Source organism: Echinops telfairi, unplaced genomic scaffold (assembly GCF_000313985.2).
Source record: "Echinops telfairi isolate 266 unplaced genomic scaffold, ASM31398v2 ScPeMD7_3533;HRSCAF=4204_1, whole genome shotgun sequence".
NCBI classification, from domain to species: domain Eukaryota; kingdom Metazoa; phylum Chordata; class Mammalia; order Afrosoricida; family Tenrecidae; genus Echinops; species Echinops telfairi.
The window spans coordinates 15,715,287-15,727,681 of NW_022107432.1; the positions used below are offsets into that span (position 1 = coordinate 15,715,287).

Consider the following 12,395-nt stretch of genomic DNA (forward strand, 5'->3'; position numbering starts at 1 on the left):
TAAATAACCCAAACTAAAACCTTCTTTCATTCTTATTAATTGAGAATTTTTCTCTTCTCCTAAATTCAAGCCCCAAGTGTTGGCATCATGGCTCTGGTATTAATTCATCTTTGAGTTGTCTCGCAAACTTTTTTTTATGACAGCCTTTAGCTGATAGGCACATGTTAATTGTTTCTTTTCCAACAAATGCTGACTCTTGTAGTTCACTCTAGCCTTTTTCTTTTAATAGTGTAACAGAAAAATGTTCAAGTTGGATAGTGCATTTTTGGAGAGAAACTAATCTTGTACAAATTCTGGAATGAATTCATGAAGAACAAAAATATCCAGAATAGCCAAGTTTAACATATTGCGCTATGCTTCTACTAAGGAGGCCTGGTTGCATAGTCATTATATGTTGACTGCTAGCCTTGTGGTCAGCAGTTTGAAATCACCAATTGCTCCATGGGAGAAAGAGGAGGCTTTCTACTCCCGTAAAAAAAGTTACAGTGTTGGAAACCCATGGGGCTATACCCTGTCCTATAAAGTCCACTGTGAATTGGAATCTACTTGTTAGCAGTGAATTGTGTGTGTGTGGTTTTCCACTAAAGTTAGAACCATGGTGGTTGAATTTATCTAATTATGTTCTATCATGTTCTAGAAAAATATCACTACAACTAATAGAAAAATTCAGACACTTTATGATACTCATTTGTAATTGAATTGTTAAGACCTTAACACAAACCTGTGTGTTTTTCTTTTTGAAAAGTTTCCTTAGACATTGGACAGTGTAAGACATGGGAAAAAAAAGATAATTTATCAAGGGTTCATGAGGGAGGGAGCATGGGGGAGGGAGGGAAAATGAGGAGCTGATACGATGGTGGCAACAAATGTACAAATGTGCTTGACACAATGGATGGATGGATGGATTGAGATAAGAGTTGTATGAGCCCCCAATAAAATGATTTAAAAAAATAAAAAAGTCTCCATAGATTTGCTAACCCTTCTCACATCTGTGTCCTAATGAGGGCAGAGCTCAGGAGAGTCATTATCAGACATGGGCTGCCATTTTAATATTAATTCATGTCTTAAGTTTTGCTTAATCTAATTTATAATGTTTGGCATTATTTGTGCATCTTGTAAGAACCTCCCCTTATTGTTCTCCATTTCCTTCAAGTGTCATATTGTTCGGGCTTCCATAGTCTCAAAGACTTTACATGATCTGCCCTCTGACTCACATCTCAGCTTCACCTGACACTACCTTCCCCTGGCTTCTTCGCTCCTCCCCATGGATTCGTTTCTTTCCCCTGTATGTTTCCTATGCTGCCTTCAGACATCATACTTTTAGAAACAAAGGGGGAGAAAACGTTTGCTCGTCTCAATGTCTTTTTCCGTTTGAGGCGGTTTAGCGTTCTTCTGATTCAGGCTTCTAGTCATCCAGAAACAAGGCCTGATTTCGATGCTGCACATCTGCTGTAAAATTATCCGAAAGGACGTTCTTCAAAGCCAGGCTCCAATTTGGCTCGTTCACTGGTGAGCAGCATAATTTCTTCTATGGCATTGTAACAGATAAAATATATGTCTGTCCTCAGTTTGTGGGTTCTTTTCTTTTTCATCGGTGTGTTTTCCGCTTCTCGTTCATATTTTAAAAGTTAATCAATACACAACATTTTTAATTTAAAGAATATTTTATGCCACACACATGCCATGTTTTCTCTGTCACACAATAATATGCATTATTACATATATTAATGCACAATAATATGTATTATTACATGTATTAATACACAGTAATACGTATTATTTCCTAAAAGAGGTATGTGGTTGTCTGTGTGGCCATCTTCAGAAGGGTTTGAATTGGCAAGTGTCTCGACTCCAACTCTGGACCTACAGCAAATATTTTCAACTATAAAATCTTCCAAGTCCATGTAACGTGCTTGTTGTTGAACAGAGCCCTCCAACTGTACCACAGAGTCTTATAAAGAGTGGCCCGCATGGTGTATGCTCCTCCGTAACTGTCACCATAAGATTACTGTACCATATTTTAGAAATATCTCAGAGACACCATGACTGCCTGCAGCAGGTTAATGACACACTCACTTTCTGACACACAGCACTGATGAGTGTCTGCTGAAATTTTATGTGGATGTAGTTTTGTTGACACAACTGTAATAAAACATGGGAACATCTGGCTGTGATCTACAGCAAATTTTTTCTAGTCCCATCTCCAGGATTGATAATTCCTGGGAACAAGCTCCACAAAAGACAGATGATCTATTCCACAAGAGAGACGTCATAAGGGTCTTGGTTAAAAGTGCTGCCCCATGTGTGTGAGCTCAGGGAAGAATTGCCTTGCCTAGTTAGGTGAAAACTCCCTGCTACTTCATTGACATATGGATGACCTCAAATTCTGCATGCCTCTGGAGGCTATGATGAATCATCTTCCCCTGGTTCATGCACTTGAAAAACCTGTTTAAACATCACATCTTGAAGTGAACCATGAAGAAAACTCCTCTCTGGGACTGAATGTTAAAGGGAGCCTGTGAGCAGGCTGAAATGCTTGTTGAGTGACCACCTAGATCTACTTGTTGAGTGGAAGTGGGAGGAATACAGCAATAAAGAGATGGGTTGAGTTTGGCTGCTAACACCTGTGGACTTGGTTTACAGGAAAAAGAGAAGATGAGAGTGGGTTGATTTGTCTAAGGCTCATGACCAAGCACTAGATGGCTTGGCTTGTTGAGTATTTGTGAGAGCCCATGGTCTAAAGACAAGGCGAACAATGGGCACCCTGTGGAGGCTGAGAGAGGCAGCCCACATTGAGTTGACCAGAACCTGACCAGAATTTTGAGCCTGTGAACTGGTGCATATTGTTGCTGACTTTATGGATGATCTGTCTGGATTTGACTTTGCTTATGGATGCAGACTTCACAAGGTTCCAACTGGAATGAAGACTCCTCGTGTCGAAAAGTATGATTGTCTTTTCAGAGAACTGGGTTGATGTAAGTGGGCAGTATATAAATTGGATACCCAAAATTGGGGAAGATAGAGACATGAGGTGGTTGGCTTACAAACTTCCATAAGTGGGGGGAAAATTCACAGGATTATAGGGTTAAGGTGTAGGTATTACTTAATTGTGAAGATAAAGAATTATGTACAAGTGCCAGGTTGGCAAAGGGTGGATTGAGTTAGTTTATTGTGCCAAACTGGCCGATAAACACATGTGGGGTTGATTGAAGGGCAGAGGGATGAATGGCTCAATGAGCCTCACCTTTTGAGTTCTAGGGTCTCTTGCTCTGTGATGGTTGCACCAGGGTGCAGCTGCCTTAGCCGTTCTCTGCTTCAGCTGGCAAGGCTCACTTCCTGCAAGACATTCCCAAGGAGAAGCCACATGGACCTACCCCATTGCAGCCCTAGGCGCTGGAGCAGCTGTGTGGAGACCCCTGCCAGTGCTGAGATCTTTACACATTCACTGACTCGGCTTTCCTCCTCCAGTCGGCATTGTTGTGTCTGTTTTGTGAGATGAAAGAGGACTTTCTGGACTGGTGTTGGACATATGGGTTACTTGGTTCATGTTGGACTTGTGGGCTTGGGCAGCACTGAGTTGGGATGTTTTCTTGATGCACATTTGACCTTTATATAAAACTCTCTCTTATACATGAGTTTCTGTGGATTTGTTTCTCTGAAGTACTCAGATGAACACAGTATGTAAGTGTCATATAGAACAAATGCAAGTGACTCAGTAGGAGTGTGAAATTTAGAAGTAGTGACACAGCAATCATATGTGTCCAGTTATCATGGGCAATTGATATCCTCCAATAATATTGCGCAAAGAATAAGTGAGGTGGCAAAATTGTCATGGCTACCTAGTGCAACAATGGGTTCAAAAACAATTGTGAGCCACATCAGACAGTGTTTATTCTAATGTCCGAAGGGTTGCTTTAAGTCAGAACCCACAAGAGGACACCTAGCAACACCTCCTCGTGCCCTTCTCTCATAGCTAGTTGAGTGAGAGTGTCGCTATCTCAGGATAGAAATGATTTTTTTTTAAGCCAGGTAGCCTAACTGTCTAAAAACGTTCACATAGATGAGCATCAGTGTCTGGATTCCATGTAGTGATGGTGTATACATATAGCCAAAGATGTTCTAACATAAAGCTAGAACATAAAACCACAGTTCGAATGCATCAGATTTTTAATCTAAAGATTTTCACATAACAGGCTTTCCATAAACTTAAGGTCTATGAAAGCAAGGATGTTGTCTCTCTCTGCTATCTAATTACCTGAAACCAGTACAGGCTGATAGTTTGGAATTACACAGTATAATAAGTTGTATGAGTGTAGGAACTAATAAATGAACAGAATCAATGAAAAGGTGAAGTAATCATGTAGTATCTATCTTTCGGTGTCATGTAAACGTATGTTTTCACTTTCATTATAAAAAGCTTCAATTCTGTCTTTTAACACTGAAGAACTATTTTCCCAGTGTGGAGAGTTTTTTAAAAAAAATTTCCCCTTCCCACATTCTCTCCAAGAATCAGGCATATGCTTAGTCAAGAAAAGAACACTTTGCCTCAGCGGGTGGGCTGTGTGTTTCTAAAGCTAAAAATGATGTTTTACAAGAATTGCAAAAAGCAAATTATCAGGGTAACAGAAACAGATTCAAGCAATGCCTTCTGCCAGATACTCTAGATCTGGTCCCCAGGAGGAGTATATGTATAGGGAAGAAAGGGTGGACATTATTGCAAGCAAGGGATCTAGTCTTTCACGTAACCTCAGGGAGGGAATACATTCCAGTATTTTTACTTTTTGTTTCAATATCTATCACATAATCCCCCAGTAGACTTTCCTCTGTGGGTTTCATCAAATAAAAATTTCGCTGACTGGTCAACTGAGAGATTGGAGTCTCATAGGTATTGATCACCTTGTCTGAAGTATTGTAGACAGAACTGTCAAGTTCTACTGTGTCCTGATTTAAATTTGTGAAAATATTTTTTAAAGTTTGTAATTTTCCTCTTAAAATTTAAATGCATTAAACTTTTTAAAATCATATATTTAAATTGCTTTCCGAAACACTATACTTTCTTTGAGACTCCCATTGTTTATCATGTACTAAGCAGATTTCTTAATGTGTGGATATTAGTTAGAATTACTTTTCCACCCAAAACTTGAGTTTATAATTACATATATTTTCTTTGTTTTTCTCCACTAAGTTAAGAAAATAGACTTTCTTCAAAAAAATTTTGAGTAACTATAACCCAGTGTGTTCCAGTAAGATGCTTATTTTGATTAGATCACTGTTAACACCATAGAAGTCATTTTGTCATGTGAATAAAACCTGTCAATATTAAATCATGCTTTCTTGTCATGATTTTTCAATCCCTATCCAAGTACATTATAAAATTAAAACAGAAAGGACATCTTTTCCCCACATAGCATGTTCCTATAATGAGAACCATCACCCACAAAATGTGTGATAAAATATTAGAAAGCATCATATAAGGCAAGAGTGTTTCCCACGCACACACACGTATAGTTAGATGGTTACTAGTTGTTGTCAAGTCCGTTCTGACTCACAGAGACCCCGTGAAGCACAGAATGAACAAAACACTGCTAGTTTTGTATTTGAGCCTGTTGTCGCAGTGTCTGCATCAATCCACCTTGTTGAAGGCGTCTCTCTTGTTCATTGACCCTTTTCTTTACCAAACGCGATGTTATTCTCCAGGGATTTGCTCCTTATAACAGGTTCAAAGTACGTGAGACTGAGCCTTCCTATCTTCCCTTATAAGGGACAATCCAGTTATAGTTCTTCTAAGACCCATTTATTTATTCTACTAGGAATCTATACTATATTCAATATTCTTTACCAAAACCATAATTCAAATCCATCAATTCTTTCATGGTCATCCTATTCATCATGCAGCTTTTACATGCATGTGAAGTGATCGAAAACCATGTGGCAAGGCACACCATGGTCCTCAAACAGATGGTTGCTCTTTAATATTTTACATCGATCCTTTGCCTTGTCTTGGCTTTTTATTTTCCCTTTCTATTTGTGAAGTATAACACATGCAAAGAAAAACATGCTATACACAATTGCAAATCCCATTGCTGCACAGCAATGACAGTATCCCAGGAAACCCACCCCCTCCCCCTATATAGATAGACACAAAAAGGAAAAGAAAAAAGAGACATACAAATAGTTCCAAGTCTGTTGTCCTGACCCAGAGCAGATGAGCATCTCTGTTAAATAGTGAGCAGGTCCTGTTACAATCAATCTGTCCAATCCCATGTTCCTTCAGGGTTCCATATCCCACAACCCACTTACTGAACAGACTTAAACTCTTTTTGTCCTCAGCATCTGTGACCGTGGAGCACACCTCCTGCAAGACCCCTTTCCTCTTCCTGCAGTCAGGGGTGGGGCAGTCTAGTGCGCCCCCATTTTGCTTTTAGACTTTAGACTTTCAGGGTTGCCCTCTTGTGATTATCCCCCAACCAGTTCAGATGAGGTGCCAAGCACAGGCACCTGAGTTAGAAGTCTCCAATCAGAATTCCTCAGGGATTTTGTGGCTTTGCTTCCATTGCTGATGTCATTACTATCTTTTCCCAATCTGTGGGTTATTTTATTCTTTTGATGAAGCCTTTCAATGCACACAAATATTTTATCTTTAGTATGTCTCACATGTCCATTTTGTCTTCCTTTGGGTATGTGTTCTTCATTATTACTGAAATCCCATATATTCCCTGCAGTAAGATTCTTAGGCTTGTCCCATTTTTAAATTGATGATCCTGACAGTTTGGGGTTTTACCTAGAGGTCTGTGATCCACCTTGTATTGCCCTTCTGTTTGGGGTGAGGCAAAGGGCTTGCTTCATTCTTCTTCAGGTTGGTTTCCCATTTTTCAAGCACCATTTGTTAAAACCGTCATCTGCTTCCCATCTGATACTTTTGGGCCCTTATCAAGGATCAGCAGCCTGTGTTCCAATGTTTTTATGTCTAGATATTCTGTTCTTATCCATTGATCCTTGTCAATGGTATACCTAGTATAAGCTATTATTATACTAGTACTATATCTATCATTATATCTTAGTATAATCTATCATTATACTGGCACCAGGCTGTTTTAACAACTGTGGCTGCATAATACGTTTTAGAGTCAGGTAATTCAAGCCTACCCACTTTATTTTTCTTCTTGAGGAGTTCTGTGCCAATTCTGGGCTTCTTTCCTTTCCTTCTGAAGTTGGTAGTCAGTTTTTTTATCCGTTTCTTAGAAAAATTATGCTTATAAAAAAAGAAAAAGAAAAAATGATGCTTGTATTTCAACCATAATTGCATTGAACGTATATAGAGCCTTATGGAGAATTGACATCTTCATAATATTGAGTCCACTAATCCAGGAGCATGGGATATTTTTCTATCTGTGAAGGTCCCTTTTGGTTTCTTGTAATACTGTTCTGTAGTTTTCCTTGTACAGATCTTTTGAGTTTTTTGGTTAGGTATATCCCTAATTATATATGGATGTTGTACTACCTTCTTGATCACTTTTCCTATAATCCCATCCATTGTATATAGCAATCCAAATACCTAACAACTTTTTTATCTTGTTTCGTGTCACTCTACCATATTCCTCTATTGCTTCCAGCACTTTTATTGTGGAGGCTTTGGAGATCTCAATATATAAAATCATATCATCTGAAAATGATGATAATTTCCCTTCTTTTTCCAGATGTATATCTTTGATATTGTGTTATTCTGGGTAGACTAGAGAAACAAATCTTCACATATGCATAACACACAGCTAAGGAGGAAGGGTGGAAAATGTCTATCACAATGTGTATCAAATGACAGCAAAGAATCCACAGATGGATGTAATAATCTTGAACATCAAAGGTCTGAATTCCCTTATCAAAAAACAAAGGCTGTACACTGGATTAGGAAACAAAACCCAGCGATCTGTTTTTTTTGTTTTTTTTTTTTGCAAGAGATACATCTCAAGCTCACAGCCCAAAACTAGTCGAGGATAAAAGGTTAGCAGAAGCTATATAAAAGCAGGAGTTGTAATTCTAATCTCTGACAAAATTGATTTCAAGGTTCAGGATATAACAAGAGAGAAGTTTAGAATTCATATTGTGGGTACCTCTGTGAGGAGGGGCTTCTGATCAGAAGGTGGTCTGGGTAGTTTCAGTGGGATCCCATGTTTGCTGGCTACCTTGCCAGGGGTGGGGAAGTTTGCTGAGTAACCCTGACATAATAAGTCCCAATTTCTGTGGCGGGGAAAGGAGCACTGTGTTTTCTTTCTCAAAAGTTAATGAAAATAGGTCTAACAACTATCTGGAGCCAGCTTTGCTGTGAGTTTGAGTTGCATCTCTGTCTCCCTGAGGGCTGGCTCTCTCCCTTGAAAACTGAAATTTTACTTGGTGAGTTAAAGGAGGTTGTGTGCTGCTGACGTGAAAGGAACAGGTTCCAGAGGTTATCGTGTTTGGAGTGTGGAGGAGGATAGTGAATCCAGCAACACCCTTGTCGACCCTGGATATTATGTAGGGACAGTGTTTGGTGCTATTTTGTTTTACTGTCTTGTGGCCTTGTAGGGTGTCAGAGAGGTGGTGAGAGTCAGGCTACGGGGACTATTTTGTGTCTGGTATAGCTGTGAGAGCTGTATTTTTGTGATTGACTTCATTATTGGTAGAATTTATGAGAACAAGCAAACAAACAAATCAAATATCTGGTCCTGGACTGTGGTAGTTTCATAATCTGGTGCCAATTTGGAACTTGAGAGAATTAAGAGTGAAAAGATGGAGTCTGGCATGTCAATCAAGATATAACAAATGAGGTCTCTATGTGGGCATGGCTTTCTTCTGAGAATTCTGGGATCTCCTGTTTTTCCTAATTGGAGGCAGGGATACACCCTCTCTCTGCTCACACATGGTTCTCTGACTTGGGAGCTGGAGAAGCCACATGGACCTACCCTGATGCAACTAGACCTCTGGAGCTGGAGAAGTCATGTAGAGACCACTACCAGTGTTGAGATGCTTACGCCACTGGATCCACAAGACATCCCACCCACTGGCCTATGATCTTCCTGCATTCAGCATCATTGCATGTGTTTCCTGAGTTTGGAGAGGACTTTATAGATGGGTATCAGACATATGGGCTAATATTGGACTTGTAGACTTGATCTAGTCTGGGCTGGGACATTTTCTCAAAATTCAATTGTTCTTGAATATAAATCTCTGTCACATACACTTATGAGAGTCTCTATGAATTTGTTTCTTTAGGCTACCTGGGCTGACACATGGACTTTTTGATGCTGAAAATTTTTTCTTATGGTTGGATCTATTTCTTCTTGCATTGTAAGTCAGTTAAGGCTATCTACATCAATCTGTGTTGATTTAGATAGGTAAAGCATTTCTAGAAATTTGTCTATTTCTTCTAGATTTCCAAATTTGTTGGAATAAAAGTTCTCATAAATTGTGTAGTGAACTTTTTTTTGTTGGTTCTGTTGTTATGCTGCCTACTTTATTTCTTATTTTTAAGATTTGCTTTCTTTCTGTTTTCTTTGTTAGGTTCGCAAGTGGTTTATAAATTTTGCCAATCCCTTTGAAGAACTATGCTATTGTCTTGTTGATGTCAGTAGCATTCTTGGCTATTGCCTCCATGAGCATTTATTACAGATCTAAGTAAAATGAAACCCTTGACAACCTCAGTCTTTTCTCTGTTTATTATATTTTACACGGATCAAATTGTGAGCACTTTTAAATGTCTTCGAGGTGTCATCCTGCTGAAGGTTGTATGCTTTGATGTTCATTAGTAGATGTTTCAATTCCTTTTTGCTTTCATTAATTTCATTAATGCTTTCATCATTGTGTCATCCATAGATCATAGTTATTAATAAGCCTTTCTCCAATCCTGGTTCTGTTTTCTTCGTCAGATTATCCAGCTTCTCTGCTCAGTGTGCAGATTGAATCAGTACAGCCTGTGGAAGGATAAAGTCCTGATTTTAAACCATTCAGTATCCCCTTCTCTGTTTGAAAGATGGGATTTTGGTCTATGTACAGGTTTTACATGAACACACTTAAGTGTACTAGAATTCCCATTCTTCCCTACATTACCCATAGTTAATTTGTTATAATCCACACAACAGAATTCTGCATATTAAATAAAACAAAGGTAAACATCTTTCTGGTCTTCTCTAATTTCAGATAAAATCCTAGTCACATTAGCAATGTATCCCTCACTGTTAATTCATAAACGGATTTAGGAGGAAATATTCTTAAGAGGAATTAGGAGGAAGTCTTTGAGATAAGAATTTCAAATTAAAAGTTTCCTGTATTAAGTAATAAAAAAAATTAGTCAAATACAACTTGCCTCTAGTTCCTAAATGCTTCCTCCGCCCCCTCCACCCCACCTAACTATCATGATCTGAATTCTACCTTGCAAGTCTGGCTAGACCGGAGGATGTACACTGGTACATATAGGAACTGGAAACACAGGGAATCCAGGGAGGATGATCCCTTCAGGACCAGTGGTGTGAGTGGCCATACTATGAGGGTAGAGAGAGGGTGGGTGGAAAGGGGGACCCAATTACAAGAATCTACTTGTGACCTCCTCCCTGGGGGACGAACAACAGAAATGTGGGTGAAGGGAGACATCAGACAGGGCAAGATATGACAATATAATAATTTATAAATTATTCAAGGGTTCATGAGGGAGGGGTAGAGGGGAGGGAGAGGGAAAATGCGGAGCTGATGCCAGGGGCTTAATTGGAGAGCAAATGTTTTGAGAATGATGAGCGCAATGAATGTACAAATGTGCTTTACACAATTGATGTATATATGCATTGTGTTAAGAGTTGTATGAGCCCCTAATAAAATGATTAAAAAATAAAATAAAATAAAACACATGAAAGAAAAAAAAGAAATGAAAAACTAAAAAAAAGAAAAAAGATATTCACTAATTATTTCCTACCATAGAATATTTTTCACGGGTTCTGAAATATCTAACATTTTAATATAAATATAACCCCTTACCAACAGTTACTGTCTAATTTTGTAAATATGGTCTTGGAAACCCCACAGGGTAGGTCTACGTGTCCTATCGTGTTATTATGAGTCAAAATAGACTCATTGGCAGTGAATTTTGGTTCTGTGTTAATTTTTACTGTTTCCCCAGTAAATACTAAGTGGTGAGCAAAGTGGGATTTGGATACAAACTAAGTGAACTCCTTAATCCTCTAGGAAGAGCCACTGCTTTTTTTTTTTTTTTAACTTTATCTAAGGTTTTCTCTTTTTAAAAAATAATTTTATTGGGGGCTCTTACAACTCTTGTTACAATCCATACATCAGTTGTATCAGGCGTATTAGTATATATATTGCCATCATTCTTTTCTAGACATTTACTTTCTATTGAGCCCTTGGGATCAGGTCCTCTTTTTATCCCCCCCCCCCCCCCCTTGTGGCCTCTTGATAGATTATAGATTGTTATTGTTTTCATATCTCACACCAACTGTTGTCTCCCTCCCCCTCTGGTTTCTGTTGTTCTTCAGCCTGGAGAGGGTGTGTGTGGTTATGTGCCATTCATTGTGATTGGTACCCCCTTCCTTCCCATATATGCCCACCTTCCCCTTTTCCTTTTGCCTATACCTATATACGTGCTCAGGCCCAGTTAGTGGGGGGTGAGGAAGCCTCAAGGAACCAGAGGAATATTGTGTGTTTCATTGGTACTTTACTGCACACTGGTTGACTCATCCCTTCCTTGTGACCCCACTGTGGGAGGATGTTCGATTGTCTACAGATGGATTTTGTGTCTCTGTTCTGATCCCCTTTGTTCTCAACAATATGTTTCTGTTTGTTAGTTTGTTATGGGTCTTCTGATACCTGTTACCCAGTACTGATGGCATCAGCTGGTGTGCTTCTTCCATGTGGGCTTATTGCTTTACTGTTGGATGGCCGGCTGTTTAACTTCAAGCCTTTAGGACCCCAGATACTAAATCTTTTAATAGCCAGGCACCATCCTCTGTCTTCACCACATCTGCCTATACACCCATTTTGTCTTCAGCAATTGTGTCTGGGGTGGGTGGTGTGGGGGTGTGAGCTTCACAAAATGCCATTGTGTTAGAACAAAGTGTTCTTGTATTGAGGGAGGGTATGAACTCATTGATATGTTTGACATTACTTGCAGTATAGCTTTCTTTGTTAGCATGCACTGGCCCTTGGAAATAGTTTGGGAGGAGCATTATCACCAGAAGGATGCAGTAACTTTCTATTGACTTTGGCTCCATAGGGCTTCTGTATGCCTCCACTGAGAGGCATACAGTCTCAAATCTGAGACTACAGTGCTAAATTATAAATGTGCTCCATTTTACTTTTTCCTAGGAATCTCCATGAGATACTAAACCAACAAAACTTCGACATTAGCAGTACACTAA

General features: G+C 39.1%; 1 pseudogene; it reads right to left on the bottom strand.

Annotated features, from left to right (window-relative positions):
- Window positions 1-1,724: 1,724 nt before the first annotated feature.
- Window positions 1,725-2,457, bottom strand: LOC101660920 (annotated as a pseudogene).
- Window positions 2,458-12,395: the final 9,938 nt, after the last annotated feature.